Source organism: Molossus molossus, unplaced genomic scaffold (assembly GCF_014108415.1).
Source record: "Molossus molossus isolate mMolMol1 unplaced genomic scaffold, mMolMol1.p scaffold_m16_p_24, whole genome shotgun sequence".
In the NCBI taxonomy this organism is placed as follows: Eukaryota; Metazoa; Chordata; class Mammalia; order Chiroptera; family Molossidae; genus Molossus; species Molossus molossus.
Genome location: NW_023425360.1, coordinates 6868966 through 6892472, shown reverse-complemented (window position 1 = coordinate 6892472; position 23507 = coordinate 6868966).

Below are 23507 nucleotides of genomic sequence, written 5' to 3'. Positions count from 1 at the left end.
AATAATAAATGATAAAATCATGATGCTAGCTAATGACTTTTTTCCCCTCTGAATTTAAGGGGATATTTCTCTGGATCCACAGTGAGCTTAACACTTTGGATGAGGAATAGTAACCCTATTATGAAAGATGCCCTCTCTTCCGATATGAGTTCTTTCTCTGGAAAGGATATTAAATTGTGTCCCTAGTTAGTCTGTGGGTTTTTTGTTTTGTTTTGCTTTTTGCATTCTCTGAATGATGAATTCTAGTTTGCAAAAAGATTTCCTTAGGTGTATTTGTAGCCACCGAACATTTACTGAAGAGCTGGTTTGTATCAGCCCCTCTGCCGGGGGCTCTGTTTACCCTGAGAACAGCTGATGAGTTCTGCAGATGCTGACATTGAAAGCCAAGAAGCCCAGACCTTGCCACAGGCCACCCCGCAGGAGGAGGGGTGCAGCAGGGCATACCTTTTTTTTTTTTTTTTTAATATGTTTTTATTGATTTTTTAGAAAGAGAAGAAAGGGGGAGATAGAAATATTAGTGTGAGAGAGAAACATCGATCAGCTGCCTCCTGCACGCCCCCTCCTGGGGATCGAACCTGCAACCCGGGCCCTGGCCCCTCAGTCCATGGGAGGATGCTCAATCCACTGCGCCACATCGGCTTGGCAGGGCACAACTCTTTTTATCTCACTACCAGCTGCATCCTTATCTTAGAAGTGATAGACTTGGTGAACTGTAAAATTTTTCAAGCCAACATCTAAAAACTTGGAGAATTTGCATAACCATCCAAAATGTGTTCTTCTCTTCAGCAGTTGGCAAACGTTTGCACAGTCCGTGCTCGCCTGGTGGCCATGTCCCTTTGATGCCTGCCCCCGAGCCTCTGTCGTCCCAGTCACCTTCTCCTCAACAGGGACTGGGGTCGGGGGCCGCTGTCTACCTGCTCACAGTGCTGTTTTCCTTATCGTGGAAAAGTATTCTTCTGCAAATATGCCCGTATGCAAATAGCAAGGTATACTTAGAGGGATGATGGAAGAGAGCTTCTTTCTTTCTTCTTTCTTTCTTTCTTTCTTTCTTTCTTTCTTTCTTTCTTTCTTTCTTTCTTTCTTTCTCTCTTTCTTTCTCTCTCTCTCTCTCTCTCTCTCTCTCTCTCTTTCTCTTTCTTTCTTTCTTTCTTTCTTTCCCGAGGACATTTCTGCATTCATCTTCAGATAGAGCGACAGGGAGAGAGGGAGGAAGAGAGAGAGAGAAGCATTGATGTGAGAGAGACACATCAACCAGTTGCCACCCACACAACCCCAACCAGGACCGGGGACAAACTGCAACTGAGGTACGTGCCCTTAGTGGGAACCGAACCTGGGTCTCTCTGGACCACAGGCCGACACTAACTATTGAGCAAAACTGGCCAGGGCGCATAGTTCTTTGTGGAAGTGAAGTTTATACCAATGCATCTAGAAAGTCAGCTGCCTGGACCTCTGATGGGTTTAGAAATGGGCAGAACCTGAATAGTCTACTGGATCCTTGTAGAATTCTCTTTCTATGCATAACCAGATTTTATTTCCACTCTAATCGTTTATAAAAAGATTTGGGTTGTCAAGACTTGAATCATAAAGGCAACTGATTCAATGAGTAGAAAGATGCTTTGTGCTTTAGAGTTTCAGCCTGGCAATGACAACATCATTTTTCCTTTGGGAGTAATCAAGAGCAAAGGTTTTGTTGTTGTTGTTGTTGTTGTTAATCCTCACCTGAGGATATTTTCCCATTGATTTTCAGATAAAATGGAAAGGAGGGAGGTAGAGAGGGAGAGAGAGAGACACACACATTGATGTGAGAGAGACACATTGAATGGTTGCCCCCTGCACAACCCTAACCAAACCCTGCATTCCAGGTATGAGCCCTTGACCAGGGATCGAACCTGCGACCCTTCAATCCTTGGGCCGGCACTTCAACGGCGGAGCCAACCCCTCCAGGGTACAAACTTATTTTATAAAAACTTGACATCACTGAGCGGCCCACTGTGATCAAATGGAGCTGATATGTAGAGTAACAATTTTGTTTTTTCTTTCTGTTTTTACTGACACTTATTGGAACACAAACGCTCACCCATTCTTCCCACATGTGTTACCTGAGGAGCAGAGCTCAAAGCGACTTAGAACTGCCTAAGGACGAGCCCAGTGGCTTTTCCCTAGCCTGGCGCTGGTTCCAAATGCGGATGATAATATCAGCAATCCAACTCCCCGCGATCCAATCATTCTCCAGTAAACGAAGTTATTGACACGTCGTGTTATGTAAAAGGAATACATGCTTAGAATTTTTTTTCACTGTTTTCCAATGAGATTACTTTTATTGATCAAGGGGGAAGAAGGAATTTTGAAGGAAGACAGAAAGACCCCCATGTCAGTTTGTGAGGTCTACATTAACAAAGTTTCACTGCCCGGGTGATTAAACAAGAGAAATTTATCTTCTCGTAGTTCTGAGGGCTAGAAATGCAAGATCAGGTGTCAGCAGGGTTGGTTATTATTTTTTTAAATATGTTTTTAGTTATTTTTTTAGAGAGGGAGAAAGGAAGGGAGAGAGAGAGAAACATTGATGTGAGAGAGAAACATGCATCAGCTGCCTCCTGCACGCCCCCTGCTGGGGACTGAGCCTGCAACCTGGGCATGTGCCCTGACTGGGAATCGAACCGAGATCTCTCAGTCCATGGGACGACCCTCAGTCCACTGAGCCACACTTGCTGGGCAAGATTGGCTCTTTTTAAGCACTGGATCTGTTACAGACCTCTCTCCTTGGCTCGTAGGTGGCTGTCCGCTCCCTATATCTTCACGCGGTTTTTCCTCTATGTTCCTGTGTCCTAAGCTCCTCTTATATGGGCACCAATTTGATGAGGGCCCACCCTAACAATCTCGTTTTATTTCAATTACCTTTTTTTTTTTTTATCATCTTCACCCGAGGACATTTTTCCATTTTTTGTTCAGGTAGAGTGGGAGGGAGAGAGAGGAACAGAGAGAGAGAGAGAAACATCGATGTGAAAGGAACACATTGAGTGGCTGCCACCCGCACAACCGACCAGGGCCGGGGACAAACTGCAACCGAGGTACGTGCCCTTAGCGGGAACCGAACCCAGGTCTCTCCGGACCGCAGGCCGATGCTCCAACCGCTGAGCCAAACCGGCCAGGGCTCAATTACCTTTTTAAAGCCCCTGTCTCTAAACACAGTTACATTCTGAGGAGGATACTGAGAGTCAGGATTTCAACATGTGGATTTGGGGGGGGGGATGATTAGCATCCATCAACTTGTAGTGAGAGATAGGAAATCTTTGAAGAATGAAAGGAGAAGAAATCACTCACTCAAATCACAGTGAGGCAATCCTAATATTTTGACATTATTTCCCTCCTGGCTTCATTTTTTGTAACGTGTAGTTTTGTTCCATGATTGAAATAATGCTATACACACAACTGATTCCAGCCTTCTCCAACGGATGTTATAAAATGAGCGGTTTACAGGTATCACACATCTGAATTTGTGTTATTTTCTCTAAGTTTGGGGGGCACAGTGAAGTTTGATGTATAAAAATAATTTTATCATCTGTTTCTTATTTGTGCCGTCAATTTGTTTCTGTAACAAGAGATGGCTTATTTATTGAATATCTAAAACAACTTAAGAATGAGATTCTGATTTTTTTCTTAAGAGATTTTTTGTAAACTATAATATCATCATTATTTTTTCTTTTTGATCATTCATCTACTTAGGCTTTTTATTTTATTCATGCATATTGTTATTTATAATTTATTTTATTTTATTTATTTATTTATTTATTTTATCCTCACCTGAGGACATTTTTCTATTTTTTGTTCAGGTAGAGTGGGAGGGGGAGAGAGGAAGAGAGAGAGAAACATCAACGTGAAAGGGACACATCGAGTGGCTGTCACCCACACGACCAACCAGGGCCGGGGACAAACTGCAACCGAGGTACGTGCCCTTAGCGGGAACCGAACCCGGGTCTCTCCGGACCGCAGGCCGAAGCTCTAACCGCTGAGCCAAACTGACCAGGGCTGTTATTTATAATTTTTAAATAACACATAATTCATTGCCTTTTTCAAATGCAACATAAGGTAATAATGATATGAAGTTAATCTCTTTTATATTAGTTGTTTACTCTTCTCATTTTTAAATGGTTCATTTATTATTTTTCTCTACTTTTCCTTTGTTAGATTTACCAATAATGCATTTATTATATTATGGTTTCCTAGATGCACCCATGATATTTATTATTTTCAATGTTTTTGTGTATTTGTCTAAATTTGTTTCTTTTATCTTTATTTACATCCTTTAACTTCTCTTAAAATGTTTATTCTTTGAAAATTCTAACTAAATTCACAGGTTATTAATTTTCTCTAAAAAATCAGCTTAATACTATCCTATCACCTACTCAAGAGTTTTATAAAAGAAGAAAACAATTTTATTTTTCTTGTTTTAAAATATTCTGTCCTTTTGTCCTTAATTAATTCCTTAAATAAGAAGCTATGCAAGAGAAAGGGACTGTCTTTTTTTTCTTTAGATTCTTTTGGGCTAATCCTTAAGAAGTGATCTAGCAATAGGCTGGTATTTCAAGGGGCAGTACAGGGCTGTCACTCGGGGGTGGGGCAAGAGGGAGGGCACAGGTGAAGCTCAGAACACCTGCAGGGGGCGCCTGTCGTGGTGTACAACTATGACGAACACCCCTGGACTTGTGCACAATCTGCAAGAGGGTATTTAGGGGTTTGTGCTTTTTGCCTCCATAATCCTGGTCCCAGAATTTTATCTTAAGAAACTGATGTTTAGGAAAATGAAGTCACTTTCCTGAAACCTTATAGGTAGTAAGTGACAAAGGTCAGTCTGCTTGGCTCAACAAGCTAGCCTCATGTACATGAAAGGACCCTACCATTTAAAAAAAAAAAAAAGTTTTTCCCAGCCGGTGTGGCTCAGTGGTTGAGCGTTGACCCATACACCAAGAGGTCACTGGTTCGATTCCCAGTCAGGGCACATGCCCATGTTGTGGGCCAAATTCCCAGTAGGGGGCGTGCAGGAGGCAGCCAATCGATGTTCTCTCTCATCGATGTTTCTCTCTAAAATCAATTAAAAAAAATTTTTTTAAAAGAAATAATTCTATAGAAGAAAAAATAATGTATTAACTCTTCTCCATTCATGTCAGTAAAAAATTGGGAACATTTATCACATTTTAGATTTTAGTGCTCACAATTCAAAATGATCATCAGTTTGATAAATTTAGATATCATGTATCCCAAATACATGCGGTATTACACATTTATTAATAATTATAACTCTGAAAAGAAGCCAAGCAATTATCGGGAGTACATTATTGAACCAAGAATTATAAACTATTATATCCAGTTTTATTATCACTTTTCCTATTACTATTTATACACATGGTCCAAAATGAGGACATACTAAGAAATAAAAAATGATGACTTGTTTTTGGTAAAAATATTCCCAAATCTATAGTCACAAACAATTTTTCTAGTGCAAACATAAGAGCTGTCATTCCCAGAAAATTAATATTGGGTGCTTTAATTTTTTTCTTTTTATCCTCACTCGAGGACATTTTTCCATTTTTTGTTCAGATAGAGCGGGAGGGAGAGAGAGAGAAACATCAACATGAAAGGGACATATCTAGTGGCTGCCACCCACATGACCCCAACCAGGGCCAGGGACAAACTGCAACCAAGGTACGCATCCTTAGCGGGAACCGAACCCGGGTCTCTCTGGACTGCAGGCCGATGCTCCAACCGCTGAGCCAAACTGGCCAGTGCACTATTTGGTGCCTTAAAAAGTCAGCTCCTTATTCTTTTAATTTAAAAATGTACTTGCCCTGGCCGGTTTGGCTCAGCGGTTAGAGCGTCGGCCTGCGGTCCAGAGAGACCCGGGTTCGGTTCCCACTAAGGGCATGTACCTCGGTTGCAGTTTGTCCCCGGCCCTGGTTGGTCGTGCGGGTGGCAGCCACTCGATGTGTCCCTTCACGTCGATGTTTCTCGCTCTCTCTCCCTCCCACTCTATCTGTACAAAAAATGGAAAAATGTCCTCAGTTGAGGATAAAAAATAAAATAAAATAAAATAAAAATGTACTTTTTAGAAAGAGCAGGACGAACGCTATCACGAATGCTCAGCCTGGTGTCCCCTCCCCGACTCACTGGGAATAAATGGCTGTGTTGTCACAGGTTCCCCTGTCCCCTTCCTGTCCCTTGGCATCTTTGTGTCTTTTCCAAAACCCAAGAGGCAGGCTCCCCAACCGGTTTCCCGTAATCAGCGTGTTGGACAGAGGCGATTTTTCTCTCCAAGCAGCAGCGATAATCCAGGGGCGGCTGGATTTCCCACTGTGGAGCAGAGATTGGCCGCCGGTGGTTCAGTCATTCCAACCGCACCTCACTGAGCCGGCGGTCCTTTCTAAGGCACGGCAGGCAAATCACTCGGCTGTCGATCCATACATGCCATTTTTAAGACTGTCCCTCAAAAGCTTGCCTCATTTGTGACAAGGTCATTTGGCTGCCTTTGACAGCGGTTAGAGCATTAAAATAACAGAATCGGGGTCCTCGGTTTCCTGTCGGTGTTTCAGATTCAGCTGTGTTTCATTTCAAGAGTCCAGGTGACATGTAACAGATGCTGTGTGAGGCTTTAGGGAATTATAAAGCAGATTTCTCAGGTGTGGTCTGGGCTGATTCTCATCCTGATCCCAACACCAGTACCCTTGTTCCCGAAAAGAAAGAAAAATTCTATGTCTAAAGAGACGAGATTTTTAAAAAAATTTTAATTCCATGCGACAGTGCAGACACTGGGGGTCGTTAGGCCAGGACAGATCTGCAGAATAAGTGTAAACATTTGATTCTAGGCTGATTCGGTCCTCTGCAAAGCAAACCCACCATAATGATAAACACCATGTCTTGACTCCAGTCAAAGCCCAAACCCTGTTATTTAGAACTGATTGGGTGCTCTGTCGATGTCGGTGTCGCGTGAACTCAGAAAATGATCCTTTGAAGAAATAATTACTTTTTCAGAGGCAGTTGCCCCATGGAAACCCGGAGTTCCTCCTCTTCTGTAATTTCACCCATTTCATTCTTAATATCTGTTACTAAAATGGAAAATTTTGCCGAATATGATCAAGAGATAAGGCGTTGCTTTTAATGAAAAGAAGCGTATCTTAAATCTATGTGAATAATGCATTCAGCCCGGCGGGTGTGGCTCAGTGGTTGAGGGTGATCCATGCACCAAGAGGTTGCCGGTTCGATTCCCGGTCAGGGCACATGCCCAGGGGTGGGACTGATCCCCAGTGTGGGGCATGCGGGAGGCGGCCAATCGATGTCCTCTCTCATCGATGTTTCTCTCTCTCTCTTCCTCCCTCTCTCCCTCCCTCTCTATCTGAAGATAAATGCAAAAATGCCCTTGGGTGAGGATTAAAAAGAAAAGACTTTGAAGATTTGCACTCCTTTCCTGTATGTTGGTTTCTGACATCACCGAGGAGGTGCAGAGACGGACTTTGCACGGGGTCTCAAGGAGATGGGGGAGGAGCTTCTGCCCCTGCCTGGCGTAGACCTGTCTCTAGGGCGGGCCCAAGGGGAAGCCTGCTCTCATTCCTGTCTGGCCTCAGAGCAGGGTCAGAGGGCCTGGTCCCTCTTGTCCCTGCCCCTCTTGGCTTCTCTGGGAGGCCCTGACTGTGGCTGCTGAACATGGCCCAGTGCTCGGATGCTTCTGGAAATGCAGCGCTGTCCCTGGACGCTCCTGCCTCTTAGAATGTCCACTTTCCCCACTGAGTCTGAGCCTCTGGTCCCCGGATGCACTGCAAAGAGCAAAGGAATGCCCGGGGAAGCCACGCGAAGTATATTTTAGTACGTGTCTCATGCAGTATTTGGGATGCGCTTGTACTAGCAATTGTCCCTTGTTTACCTAAAATTAAAACTTCACTGGGCAGTCCTGGCTGGCTTGGCTCAGCGGTTAGAGAATCAGCCTGCGGACCAAAGAGTCCTGGGTTCGATTCCGGTCAAGGGCACGTAACTTGGTTGCGGTTCGTCCCTGGTCCTGGTTGGGGTCATGTGGGTGGCAACCAATGGATGCGTCTCTCTCACATCGATGTTTCTCTCTCTCTCTCCCCCTCCCACTCTGTCTGAAGATAAATGTAAAAATATCTTCAGATGAGGATTAAAACAAAAAAATTTCAGTGGGCATCCTGTATTTTATCTGACACCCACACTCTTGGGAAACAGAAGTCAGTGCTGACCCCTGGCCCTATGCCACCCCCTTCTAGTGCCCGGAGGAGCCAGCCCCCTACAGCAAGGCCTCGTTGGCTCTGTAATTGTGCAGTGTGCGATCAGTGTGTTAACTGGACATTGGGGGAATGTATAATCAGATGGTGCATACAAACACCATGAGACAAATTACCCATATGAGCTTTTATTTAAACTATCAATGGATATGTGACCAGGAAATTAGTGTAATGTATTGATACCATCTGGTGCTCCAATTTTAGACCCGTTTTCTTCATCTGTGTTAATTTGAACAAGATTGAATTTCCCCCCTACAAGTGGTACTGTTGGATCAATGACTGTTTACACGTAGATTCCATTGTATTGACCACGATCCGAGGTGGAGTTAATAATTTGTAGGTAATAGAACCGGTGTAAAGTTTCCAATAAGCCAATGTTCTTACTAGTTAAACACATGCTAAGACTCCGCAGTTTACCTGAATAGCAAGACTGAGCAATTTCCATTACAACACTGCATGGCCCAGCACATTTAAGCAGGTCCGCATTCAATCACTCGTGTGCGTCTCTGTCTACTGCCTACTACGTGCCAGGCACTTACTGAGTCCTGGGGGCAGAATGAGATCTGGGGACACAGAGGAAAGGGCCCCTGGTACGATAGGAGGAACAGAAGTGAGGAGAGCGATCCGTGAGCCAAGGAGAGGCGGTTGGAGGAAAAGCGCAAAGCAGGGCAGGAAAAGGTATTTAACACAACTCCTGGCTCTACTGTCAGCTGAGTGCTTTGGACTTCCAGAGGGCTTGGTGGATCGGGGAGTGCATTCAGAGATTTCCATACCCGCAAGTGGATCGTTAGGCCTCAAACTTACGTTGCTATGGTGTTATTTTCATGAGGCAGAGAAGAGCTGGAAAATGTTCCAGGTTAGTACACTGCTGGTGGGAATGCAGACTGGTGCAGCCGCTATGGAAAACAATATGGTGTTACCGCAAAAAATTAAACACTGAACTTCCATTTGACCCAGTGATCCCACTTCTAGGAATATATCCTAAGAAGCCTGAAACACCAACCAGAAAGAATACATGTACCCCCATGTTTGTAGCAGCACTATTTACAATAGCTAAGATCTGGAAACAGCCCAAGTGTCCATCAGTAGATGAATGGATAAAAAAGCTGTGGTACACATACACCATGGAGTACTATGCAGCTGTAAGAAAGAAAGATCTCTTATCCTTTGAGACGACATGGAGGGGCCTGGAAAGTATCATCCTAAGTGAAACAAGCCAAACAGAGAAAGACAAGTTTCATATGATCTCACTTATTTGTGGAATATAATGAACATAACAGTCTGAGGAAGGGGTTAGTCCCAGAGACGCGGAAGTGGGGTACAGACTGACAATCCCCTAAATAGGGGGGTAGTGGGGAAGAGATAAACCACAGAATTTATATGCATGTATGCATGAACAGTGGACACGGACAACAAACTGGGGAAAGGGCAGGGAGGGAGGGGGAAGGGGGAATCAGTGGGGGGAAAAGGAGAAACATCTGTAACAAAAATTTATTTATTTATTTATTTTTATCCTCACCCGAGGACATTTTTCCATTTTTTGTTCAGGTAGAGTGGGAGGGAGAGAGAGGAACAGAGAGAGAGAGAGAAACATCGATGTGAAAGGAACATATCGAGTGGCTGCCACCCGCACGACCGACCAGGGCCGGGGACAAACTGCAACCGAGGTACGTGCCCTTAGCGGGAACCAAACCCGGGTCTCTCAGGACCGCAGGCCGACGCTCTAACCGCTGAGCCAAACCGGCCAGGGCTGTAACAAAAATTAATTAATAAAAAATAAATAAATTAAAAAAAAAGAAAAGAAAATGTTCCAGGTTAAAGGAGGCTAGAAATATGTAATTGAGGACAAAGCCCGACCCTGGGCTGGTTCCCACAGTGGAGGGGGAGGTGCTGGGAAGACCGGAATTGGGTCAACTGTTAAATTCCTGAAGCTGATAACGGTACTGTAGTTATATAAGAGAGGATTCTTATTCTTAGAAAACAGACGGACGTGTTCAGGTGTTAAAGACCATAACGGATGTGCCTGATCTTCAAGTGGTCAAAAATACTTCATGCATGCACACGTATCCATGAAAGACGTGTATATCTCTTTAACATACATGTGCATGTATGTAGAGAGCACAGGAACAAATGATGAAGGTAACAGGGTAAAATGTTAACACCAGGGGAAACAGGGCACAGGACGTATGTGTGCTCTCGGCACGATTTTCATTCTTGAAACCTTTCTAGAAGTTTAAGGTTGTTCTCCAAAGCACATTTATACATCCGCTCTGTGACGCTCACCCAGCGGAGCCACACAGCTGTTATTCCCGTTGTCTGGACGGAGACACCGAGAGGAAGTGTTCGGAGCGACAGAGCTGGGCCGAGGCAGCCTTGGGAGAAGGACCCAGGGCTCCACAGGACAACGCCTGCGTGCGTCTCATTAGTCTACTCAGGCAGCCTTGTTTAGGTACCTACGCAGGGGATGGAATTTTCTGGACAACTGCGCGCCAGCTCAACACCCTGTGTCTCCCCTGGTCCTCGCCTGGGTGTCCTGAACAGCCAGGTACGTTTTGACAGAGAGAGAGCCACGCTCTGAAGCCCACACCTGGCCTCCGTGCCTGCCACGTTCTACCCGTTCCCTCGGGCCCTGGGAGGCTGGGAAGGAGGCTGGTGGATACTCCCGGACAGGGTAGGCTCTCCCTCCTGATTAAGAAGCCGCTGCATGCCTGGCTGGTATGGCTCAGTGGTTGAGTGTTGACCCTGCACCAAGAGGTCGCCGGTTCGATTCCCGGTCAGGGCACATGCCCAGGTTGTGGGCCTGATCCCCAGTGGGGGGCATGCAGGAGGCGGCCAATTAATGTTCTCTCTCATCGATGTTTCTCTCTCTTCTTTTCCCTGCCTCTCTCGCTAAAATCAATCAATAAAATAAAATTAAAAGAAGTCACTGCATGGTGAAAGTGCTTAGTTGGGCCCTCATAGTATTTGTACATTCTGGGGCCATCCTAAAAGTCCCACATATCTCTTCTCAAAAAGTCTCTAGTACTGCAGCTTCCAAGTCCCCGACCACCCGGCCAGCCACCAGCCACCACCCAGGGGAAGCAGAAAACCTCGAGTCAGGCTGTCTCTTCTTCCAAATAAAACGGCCAAGGAGATGGGGCTGCTACACTGTATGTGTTGACCCAATTTTCCTTCCCTGTTCTCTTTCAGGGCCATTTCTGAGTCAGCCGTAACACTGCATCAGTTTTGGCAGTTGTCAGAATGTCATGCAGAGCCCCCCAAAACACAGGCTCGATGTTCTCCTTAGTCAGGCGGCAGAGGGGGCGGGTCTAGGGAGGGGCGGCCCATGTGCGGATACATTGTTGCCTCTACGTGGCCCACAGCACCCGGGCTGTTATAGGGCCAGTATGACACCTAATTGGTACACATGCCTATGTTCATGTTTCGTATCCATGTCTGCAGGCCATTCTTGTGTACATTCTTGCAACATCCAAAAACAGCAGCCTTTGGAGGGCCAAGACCTTCTCTGTCATTCCAACTGCTCCACCCTCAACATGGAACACAGCGCTTGGATTCCAGGAGTACAGTCCTTCTATTTGACAAATAAGAATTCAGAACACACTGCCCTGGCCGGTTAGAGCGTTGGCCTGCAGTCCAGAGAGACCCGGGTTCGGTTCCCGCTAAGGGCATGTACCTCAGTTGCAGTTTGTCCCCGGCCCTGGTTGGGTCGTGCGGGTGGCAGCCACTCGATGTGTCCCTTTCACGTGAAAGTTTCTCTCTATCTGTCTCTCTCTCTCTCTCCCCCTCCCTCTCCCTCTCCCTCCCTCCCACTCACTCTATCTGAACAAAAAATGGAAAAATGTCCTCGGGTGAGAATAAAAAAAAAAAAAAAGAATTCGGAGCACCTGGTTAAATGTGAATTTCAGGCAAACAATAATTTTTAGTATAACTATATCCCATGCAATATTTGAGACATCTTTATCCTATAAAATGTGCTGGCCAAATTTATCTGGCCATCCTATATGATAGCTGGCAAACTTAAAGTAGCTTCTCAATAAGTATTTGTTGCATTGATGAATAAAATTTAAAAAGCAATGACGTTTACCTAGTGCTTACTATACCCTTTGCATCTCATTGAACTTTTCTATAGGTGTATAATAGTTTGAAGTCCCGATCCTTTTTCTTTTTTGTTTACATTTTTTTTCTCTACTGATATTTAGAGAGAGGAAGGGAGAGCGAGACAGAAACATCGATGAGAGAGAACATCGATGGGCCGCCTCCTGCACGCCCCCCACTGGGGATTGGACCCACAACCTGGGCATGTGCCCTGACGTGGAATCGAACCGGCGACCTCTTGGTGCCTGGGTCGACGCTCAAGTACTGAGCCACACCGGCTGGGCTTCTTTGTGGTTTCTAGGGATGACTACCTTTGCCCAGTGGAAAGTTATCTTAATGGATCAGAGACTAGAAAATGTACAGGTTCGAGTGTAGGATGGGAAACCTGGGCAGGAATCATTGCTCAATTGACCTTTGCTTCTTGGTCTAGGCCAAGGGGGGAGGAGGGTGTACGGCTGCTGTTTCTGAAAAGATGGGCCTATTTTCCTACCTGGGTGATCCTGGGTGCAGAGGGACAGGAGAATTCCCAGACAGGTGCGCGGATCCCCAAACAGAGGAGGTGTCTGTCTTCCTCTCTGCCCCGCTCCCTGGGACACTGATGGAGCAGCCAGCGCTGTGTAACATGGCCCGCAGAACCCTGTGGCGGGGAGCACCGGGCATTTACCTTTGCTCACAGATTCACAGGTTGGTCATGGTGGCTCGGTTTCAGGCTGTGGGTCTCTGTGTGTCCCTCTTGGGGGGCCAGGCTACAGGGGCAGTGATATGTGGTGAAGGCAGGAAACCCCCAGAATGATGAGCTGAAACATACAATGTCCCTTTAGGCTGAAACTCAGACCTCAGACACTTCTTCTATGAACATGCCATTTGGCCCAAACAAGGCAGGACCAAGCTCAATACCAATGTGCTAAGAGGTAACCTCCTTGCAGGGCGTGGTGATTTACCAAATCATAATTAGATCTCCCACCAGCACAGTAAACACTTGAGACAGTTGCATAGGCTGTGGAAACAGAAGCAGCTGAGGCTGTGAATCTTCTCTCTGAACAGAGGGAGCAGAGAAAAAGACGTTCCTCTGTGCCTGGATGATGTGGAAACTAGGTAGCAGAAAGCCTGGAGCACTGATATGCTCACATATGTCTGCACCGTCTTGGTTTATCCAGCATCTACTTGGAAAATACACGCTGGACTGAACAGTCACCAGGTATCGAAGGCGTGGTGTGCCCCGTTGGGGTCTCGGTGAATCCTCGTAGTCACCCTAGCCAATAGGTATTCTTCTCCCCGGTTTGTATACCACAGGGCTGAGGCTGTGAAGGTCCAGTCAGCGGCCAGGACCCCGGGGAAGAGCCAGAGAGCTGCCGTCAGAACCTCCGGGGGGTGGTACCTGGTCTGTGCCGTCAATGGCTCTGCACCGTGGTCTTCGAACCCAGTCTCCTCTTTGAGAGTTTTCTCTCCGCCTTTTTCCTGGGGTGACTGAGAGCCACGAGGAAAGCTTTATGGCGTGAATTAATCAGCTTTCCCAGTAGGAGTCTGATAAAGGACTCACCACCCCGACCAGGGGAGCCCAGAGAAGTCTCTCTTCCCAGAGGCTTGGGGAACTCGGCTCGTTGCCTCCAGGCAGCCCCTGGGGAGCCCCTCGGAGGAAAAGCCAGACGGGCTGGCAGGTGAGAAGCTGCTGGTGGCCGCAGCTGGGCCTTCAAGTCCGGCTGCCCCAGGAACACTATTTATCACGGCTGTGCACTTGGCTTTGTCGGCCGCTGAGGAGTGGGGGAGTATTTCATTAAAACCGCTGTACTGCTGGGGAAATGGGAGACTGGGAAGGCATCCAAGCTCCCCAGCCCTCCTCCCTCGCTGGTCCTTCTGTGCCCCACTGCCAGGCCGCGGCCTGTGACCCTCCCCTGTCCTCTCTCACCAGGCAGATGGCACCGTTGAGCCTGTAACATCAAGAGGGTTGCGCTGGGGCTCTGACAGCTGAGCGCACACATGGAGGGGACGCAGCTTCCGTTGTTGTTAACAAACCACTGTGGGGACGCTGGCGGCCACTGTTGGAAGTGAAGCTGTGAGGCGGCATGGAAGCCTGCTTCCGAGGGTGACACGCGCTTGGAGGGTGGGGGGCGGAGAAGCGGAGCACCCTTTTCCTTAGGATTCTGAGCTGGGACTGTGGCCCAGGCAATGCTGATGACATCTCCGGGAATCCAGGCCACAGCGTGCCGTCCAAGCCAACGTCCAGTGGCCCTTCTCGCTTCCTAAGCCCAAATCAGGAATTTGGGGTTCGACGACCCTCCCGCAGGGGACCCCAAGGCGCAGCACATGGCAGAGGCGACAGCATCTGAACACGCGTGCGCTGGAGGCGTGTGCTCAGGGGCGCCAGCCTGCCCCAGTCAGATAAGGGGACTGAGTGATACAAGGTGGAGAACAGCACCTCCCCGGAGCATCTCACACAGGGACCACCAGAGCTAGGGACCCTCCCTCCCAGGGACAGGCTCATGAAGAAACGGGAGAGCCAGCAGCAGGGAGCTCGGGGGCCTGGTCTCCACGGCTGGCCCACACCCCTAGGTCCAGACTCGCAGCTGGGGCCCAAGAGTTCAAACGTGAATGAGGCACCACACCTGCCTTCAAACACTTCCGTTGCAGGAGACAGACACTGGAGGGAGGGTGTCAAGTCTCACTGTTTTTGGAAGCTTTCCTGGACTCCTCTCATATTGGTTCCCTCCTCTCATATCCCCCTTAGCTGAGAGATATGTGTGTGGGGGGGGGGTGCTCCACACTCAAGCCCCAGGACCTTTGCACAGGACACCCTGGGGAATGTTACTAGCCCTGACACTTTCATGAATTTCTTTTCTTTTCTTTTTTTCTTGTTAATCCTCCCTTGAGAATATTTTCCCATTGATTCTTTAGACAGGGAGGGAGAAAGAAACATCGATGCGAGAGAGACACATTGATTAGTTGCCTCCTGTACTACCCCAACCAGGGCTGGGGATCCAACCTGCAACCCAGGTATGTGCCCTTGACCGAGAATTGAACCTGTGACCCTTTGGTCCATGGGCCAATGCTCTAACTGCTAAACCACATCAACTCGGGCATCATATATTTCTAATTCTATAGAGTTTATTGTTAAATTGCTTCTCAAGTCTAACCAGCCTCAGTACTATGTATGGACTGTCCCCAGATGCTTCTCTTTCCCCTCCAAAATCCACTCATCCTCAGCTTGTGCAAAGTGATTGAATAGCAGTAATGAAAAGTAAAAAGAAATGGCTTTTGTGAGGGAGGAGGACCTGTGCAAAGGTCCTGGGGCTTAGGTGCTGAGTACCCCCCACCACTCTCTCAGCTAAGAGTAGATTTAGGGGGTGCTCACCACTGGTGCTCACGTTAGCTAGGACAAGGGTCTCAAGGTCTGGGTAGTTTTACTAAAGGCTGTCTGGCTGAAAGTTAAAATGTAGCAGTATTTGGCAGACGCACTTGTAAACAGGGTGAGCTTGACATGAACTCAACCAGATAAGTGGAACCAACTGCAAAGAAGAAATCAATGTGTAATTGACCTAATCGTAGCTACAAGCAAGGGGTAAGCCTTCCTTCTGGGGGCCAGAGCTCCGCTAGCTGCGGGTGAGCAAAGCCACGTAATCCAGTGTCCACCTCTGTCTTCACGTGGCCTTTCCTTCCTCTGTTTGTCTTCGCGTCTCATCTAAGGACACTTGTCATTGGATTTAGGGTGCACAGGGGTAATCCAAGATGACTCATCTCAAGATCTTTAATTTGATTAGGCATTTGAAGACTTTTTTTTCCCAAATAAGGTTACATTCAGATTGTGGGATGTAGACATATCTTTTTAGAAGCCCCCATTCAACCCACTACAAAGCACATATAAAAATAAGGCTTGTGCCCAGCCTGTGTGGCTCAGTGGTTGAGCACTGACCCATATACCAAGAGGTCGCCAGTTTGGTCCCCGATCAGGGCACATGCCCAGGTTGTGGGCCCGATCCCCAGGGGGTGGGCATGCAGGAGGCGGCCAATCGATGTTTCCATCTCTCTCTAAAAAAAAAAAATTAAAAATCAATAAAGAAGAAAAAAATTTAAGTAAATAAATAAAAAGAAGGCCTGTGCTATTTCTATGGTGCCCATGTGACATGCGCCCACGGAGAGTCAGCTGGGGCACCAATGGAGGTAAATACAGGTCGAGGTGTATGCCTCCCGGGAATCCCGCTGTCCCCATCACAGACGTGTGCTTTCCTAAGGTTCTCTGTTCCCACATCACACCGGTCATTTGTTTCCATCGCCACGTGGCCCTCCCTCCCCTGACAAAGTCCATCTCACGTGGTAGCTACACCTCATCATGCCCGACTCCTCGGCCCGGCTATGACTTCTTTCGATCGTTACTGCATCCTCAGCCCCCTGCAAAGATTTCTAAGTGCTGTTCGCTGACATTACCAGGGAGGTGTGCAGGTGAGGGGATGGCTTTTCAAGCAGACCTGCACCAATCCCAACTCTGGGGCCTTTCTGTGCCTTTGTTTCCTCGTCTGCAAAATGGGCACATTATTCTAACCATGAAGGATGATCATGAGGGTCAACCAGACGTTTGCTACGTCACTTCAGACTCCGTCTTGTTTGGTTCACTCCACCTACTTACAGTGTGCCTCTTTTTTCTTACACTGTCCTTCCAGAGTGACATGATAAATAAAATGTTTCCCCAGCATTTTAACTGGTTGAAAAAAATCCCAACGTTTCATCTGGTTAAGACCGACATTTCAGACCGATGTTTCATCTGTTTGGCGTCTACTTACACACTGAGAGTGTTTCATCTGTTTGGCGTCTACTTACACATTGACAGTGTATCTCTGTTTTTTGGGTTTTTTTTATGTATCAGCATGGGGGAAAATCTCATGGTGTTGTAAACTGAGCTTACTTTATTCAGAACTGTAATCAGTAAATAAAGTAGCAAATAGGAAACTAAACCACCAGTCACAACCACAGCAATAGCTTCTGGATGCCCTGTGTTTAGACATATTGATACTTTGTATAAAGTTTTTACTGGTCCTTCTTTTAAGTGAAATTACAAATAAAGACCGTACTTACTGAGCTTCAGCTATGCAATTGCTTCCCGTGATTCAATGCTGGGTGGAACCGTGCACAGTCCGAGCGCCTCGGGAGAAAACGAACTGTTCTTGACAAGAAGAAAAAGAGAAGTGTGCCACTTTGTACACGAGCTGCGGTCTTTGCTCAATAGTATTCATGCTTTGAATTTTCATTTAGGCAGCAGTGGGCTCAAGAGCAATTAGCGGTCCGTTTGGCCGTTCTCGGTGTTTGAGCAAAGGCCGGGCGAGGGAGGGTGCTCTCCTGACTTCAGAAACCGTGTCCACAAAGGAAGGAGCTTTGGCAGGTCGTGGAAGCACTTGCTTCCTTTGTCAGAGCCTAAGATGCTCAAAGGAAGGCCAGGTTCCTCACTTCCCCTGCCTGCACACGGGGAATGAAGACCCCCGTTTCTGTGCGCCTCACACTGTGGTGTGATTTACAGACGATTTACAACGAATGTACATTTCATAGAGGCAGGACGGGAAGGGTCACCTGGACTCACGTCTGCTTTGTCCATCCCTCCGACAGGGGTCATCTCCCTCTTCTGGCTCTCGGTCCCCCAGCTAACCTGGGAGACTCGGGGAGGTGCTCCGTGTGTGTGGTCGAGATCTCTGCTTCGGCAGCAACGCAAAGTGACTCTTCCGCTGGCCACGTGTATTTGCTCGATGACTCTTTCATTGGTGATGGGGGAAAAAATCACATTTATCATTTTTTGACTTATAAATGAGGCTTGGATCAGATGAAAGCCAGTGACTTCAAACCTGGCTGTGCATGAGGACCACCTGGGGAGACATTTTATTTATTATTAAAAAAAATGTTTTTCTCTTTATTGATTTGTAGAGAGAGAGGAAGGGAGAGGGAGAGAGAGATAGAAACATGGATGAGACAGAACATCGACTGGCCGCCTCCTGCATGCCCCCCACTGGGGATCAGGCCCACAACCTGGACATGTGCCCTGACTGGGAATCAAACCAGCGACCTCTTGGTGCATGGGTCACCCTCAACCACTGAGCCATATCGGCTAGGCCAGAATCTTATCTTTTTTGGGGGATCAGACAAAGGTGTTTCTCCATACATAGGCTTTACAGAAGAACAAAATGTAGTTTTGGTCATAGAGAAGTTTGAGGGGCTGCACATACTCTTTTATTGATTCGAATTTTCGTTATAGTAGATCTTGTTGGAAAAAAATGTTAGTCGTCTTTTAGGGCTTTAAAGTGTTAAAGAAATACCCCTCACACACCCTAGCTGTGTCTAATTCTGTGGTTAATTGTAGGGGCAAGTAGAATCAATATTCTATCAAACCAAACCCTGTGAAATTCAAAGTTGACTCTCCCAGAGTCCCCCTCTCACTTTATTTTACCATTTTTTAAAAATATGTTTTTATTGATTGTTTAGAGAGAGAGGCAGGGGAAGAGAGATAGAAACATTGATGTGAGAGAGAAACATGGATCGGCTGCCTCCCGCACACCCCCTACTCGGGATCGAGCCGCAACCCGGGCAGATGCCCTGACTGGGAATCGAACCGGGACCTCTCAGTGCATGGGACGACGCTCAACCACTGAGCCACATGGGCCTGGCTATTTTATCATTCTTTCAGTTTCCATATTTTGGGGCTGGAGAGGTTAGTACTTTCCATCTGACATGCACACTCTTAAAAAAAGTGTGACGTGTGAGAGCGAATAGAAATGACCAAGATGGGCAATGACCGAGGTCAGAGGGTGGGTCAAATCACGTCTTCTCACAGATAACCAAGGCATCGGTGTTACAACGAAAAACACTTATACAGTGATGTCCAGTGGAGGAAGAAAGAATGGCAATGTCTCACTCATGGGATGACACGACGCCTTTTTTTTGGACAACAGATCTCAGCTGGAGCCGTTTTGGAGATGCAGCCATGTGTAGAGACTTCGGGTTGTCACCATGAGGGCCGGCACCTGCTAGCATCTGTTGGATAAAGGCCAGGGATACGGCTAAACATCAAGCAGATATCAGCTGGTCTCGAATACCAGTGGAGCCAAACTCGACAAACCCTAGTTATCCTAAAATAATACGTCTCATGCAGAGAGCAGCTTGGCTGTGAGGACAATGAGAAAGACTACATTCTTTCTACTGGAATTGAATGCCATGGTACTAAGGAGACCATATATTGGACAGGGCTTGCTTGGATTCTAAATTAGTTCCCCTCAGGGCTCTATTGGAAAATGGAGCTAAGAGGAAACCACATCCTCTTTAGGACTCGGGTTATTAAGCCTTTCTAATCTCTAACCCCAGTACTCTGCCGTCCCCACCAGCTCTCCTCTGCGGGCAGAATTTGCTATTCTGATGAGAAATAACACACCAACTCAAAGATGATAGCGATGCAAAAACTGTCTCTCTCGAGCAAAGTTAATTTAGGTGTATGAAATCTCAATTGAAATCGTCTTTTTGAGGACTCTAACTTTGAATAAATGTAGCTGCCGTGGTGTCCCTGGGAGAGAGTTGCTAAGGAAACCGAGAGCCAACCCACAGATGATGTACTCCATCCCCATGGAGTACCATTATGGCCCATCAGTCATTCTGAGACTCAGAGACACCGCGGTGAACAAAATGATGACTTTATCTGTTTATCCCAGGAGAACAGTTTCAAGAAATAGATTTACCCAATGCCATCAGCTATCTAATGACCCCTCCTGGTAATGAGAGAGAAAATGGATGTCACTCACAGAAATGCTTTGTCAGAAAACATTTCCTAGGTCTTAATACTGCGATGATTAAAAAAAAAAAAAAAAAAAATGCAAAGTATACTTTCTGATAGGTTTAAAGACTAGATCCACAATAATAATAAGTGAGGTCAATTATATACTGCAGATAGCTGGTTATTGTTTGGGGCGCAATGCATTAACTTAAATAAAACCCTTACACAGTTGCTTAAAAACTGATAAAAAAAAAAAGAATCCCATGTAACTCGTCCATGGTGTGCCAGGCACAGGAAGTGTTTTTTCTGGCTTTTTGGTTTTTTGCGTGCGTGTGTCCCTTCGCAGTAAGATTCCATTTGGAATACTGCAGCAATGGCCGGGGAGAGCTGGCAGTCAACATGACCAAGATCACGACGTGCGGAAGGAACCGTTGTCAGGAATTGCAATAGTTCATCGAATGGAGAGAAACCTGGCCCTTCCGTGGGCCTGCTTGGCTTCCTCACAAGATGGTAGCTGCAGAAAAAGACAGACAGAGGGAGAGAAAGGAAGGGAGGGAGAGAGAGGGAGAGAGACAGGGAGAGGCATCCTCACATCACCTTGTAAGAACACGCAGCGTGAGATCCATGGATGCAGCCGTCTTAGGAAAGTAAATTCTGCCCCAGACAAAACGTGATCTGCGGGTTTGAAAAGACACTCTGGCTGCTTTGAGGAAAGCAAATGATAGGGGTGCACATGGAACCTGGTCTGGGGGCCCAAGCAGTCCTGGGGGGAGATGATGGTGGCTTCGACTGTGGTGGGGAGAATGGATATAAAAAAACAGAAATAAATTCGGGACTGAAGTAGCCAATGTGGACATGTTACTTTAGAGAACTAACTGGCTCCCAAGACTAAGGGGCATGAGCCGGTGAGTGGCAGAGACAATTCTCTCACCTTCAAGGTGCAGCAGGGCCTCACCCGGAGGGAAACAACGTGTTTCTGTTTCCTCCGCCTCCCCAGCATGTGGCACCCGCTGTAGGAGGTCCCCCTGGGACCTGGGACAAGCTTTGGCTTGTTTGCATTGTTATGTTTACTTGAAGCCCCCGTCTTCGGAACGGTGTTCTGGGAGGACAGACTGCTGTGCAGAACGAAGACTGCGGGACCGGCAGAGCACCTCGTGGTGGTGCAAACCTGGGACTGTCTGTTCCTCCGCAGTGGCCCCCGGAAGCCTGGTCCGGACAGACGCAGGCTGAGCTCAAGACAAGTGCACCGACTTCCTTCTCGCCAGCACCAGTTCCTCTCTGGACACTGAGCTGTATTCTTTATTTATTTTAAATTTTTTTATCCTCACCCGAGGATATATTTTTCCATTTTTTTGTACAGATAGAGTGGGAGGGAGAGAGAGACAGAAACATCGACGTGAAGGGACACATCGAGTGGCTGCCACCCGCACGACCAACCAGGGCCGGGGACAAACCGCAACCGAAGTACATGCCCTTAGCGGGAACCGAACCCGGGTCTCTCCGGACCGCAGGCCGACGCTCTAACCGCTGAGCCAAACTGGCCAGGGCCTGAGCTGTATTCTTTCTTTTTTTTTTTTTTTATCCTCACCCGAGGACATTTTTCCATTTTTTGTTCAGGTAGAGTGGGAGGGAGAGAGAGGAACAGAGAGAGAGAGAGAAACATCGACGTGAAAGGAACACATCGAGTGGCTGCCACCCGCACGACCAACCAGGGCCGGGGACAAACTGCAACCGAAGTACGTGCCCCTAGCGGGAACCGAACCCGGGTCTCTCAGGACCACAGGCCGACGCTCTAACTGCTGAGCCAAACTGGCCAGGGCCTGAGCTGTATTCTTTAACGGATCACCAAGGCTTTGGGGAAACAGTGGCGCTCAGTCCCATAGACCGTGCGTATCAGGAAAGTCAGATCCCATCCTGTTCCCTGGTCCCACCTTCCAGAACTCACATCGGTCTCCTCATCCCTGCTACACGTCACAGAACAGAGAAAAGACAATGAGCGTCGAAATCGGACGGCACTAGGCTCCCAGCCCAGCGCTGCCAATTATAAGTTGTTTGACCTTGAGACAGTTATCCAACCTTTCTGGGTCTGTTTCCTTCTGTGCAAAATGATGATGACAATCCTATCTCACGGGGTTGAGTGTGAAAATTAAACGAAACATGAAACGAGGCGCTAACAGACTCTGACACATACTAAGCGCTCAATAAATTGCAGTGATGCTCATATATTAAAGGATAAGAATGCCACAACGCTCAGAAATTCATTTCTCAACTCCCCCCAGAGAGCACCACACATGCCAACCATCACAGGACGGGCACCGCCTGTGGCTGTGATCACGTCACATCTTTCCACGGCGCAGTGACCTAACATTTAGATGACAAACCTTGCACAGTGAGAGTAGGTTGAAAAGTCAGTAAAACCCCAGAGAGCATCCGGCACAAGCCGACCTAGATGACCGTGGGTTTCTCAGCTTGGCCGCCAGCTGGACGGCTCCTACGTTTGCTGAATGAAGTCCTACAACTATGAAATTCAAGAAGAAGCCACATGGAGACTGAAAGGAGGCAGGGAGGTGCGGACGGGCTGGTCCCACACCCACGTGGGACAGATAAAGATCAAGAGGGAGACCTCGGCTGTGAATGTCCTCCCTGAGGAGTGAGGGGTCCCTGTCCCACACCAGGCCCCCCAGTTCCAGGGCTCCAGTCCTAGGAAGAGAATCCCCATAACTTCTGGCTGTAAAACCAGTAGGGACTGAAGCTGAGCAGAAGCTCCTCTTAAAGGGTCCGCACATGGACTTACTCCGACGCGCTCCCTGGGGGCTCCAGCATAGGGGAGGCAGCTTGAAAGGCACCAGGGACATGCAGGGAAGGACTGAGTTGTTTGGCATTGGCACGAGAGCAGGAGATGCAGCTTTCTCCAAATAGACCTGCTGGCAGAGGCTGTTATGTTATTCCTTTGGTGAGCCCTCCCCTGGGGCAGCAGACAGCCCCCATATCCAGGACTCCAGCAACCTGGCTCACACTGTTTGCCCTGCCCTGGTTCCCGAGACCCTGACCCCCCCACTTCCAGGCCCACCCAAGCTGTTTCCAGTGGCTTTACCATAGGAATGGCCTTTCTTCAGATTTTTCTAAATTTTCTCAAACAAGCAGCATCTGGTCTCAGCGAGCCCCATACCTCTCGCTAAGTGGCCCCAGACCTGGCACTAGAAGCAGCCAGCCTCGGTTCACAGCTTGGCTTCACCTGGACACCTCCAAGCTCAGCACAAGAAGCAGCCATCTGCAGATCCCTTTGTAGCTTATGCCTGGTGGCCCCGGGTAGAACACAGGCAGTGGCCGACCTGGCCCCAGAGCCGGCACACCCAGGGGACAGCTTCAGACCACATCAAAGCACCACCACC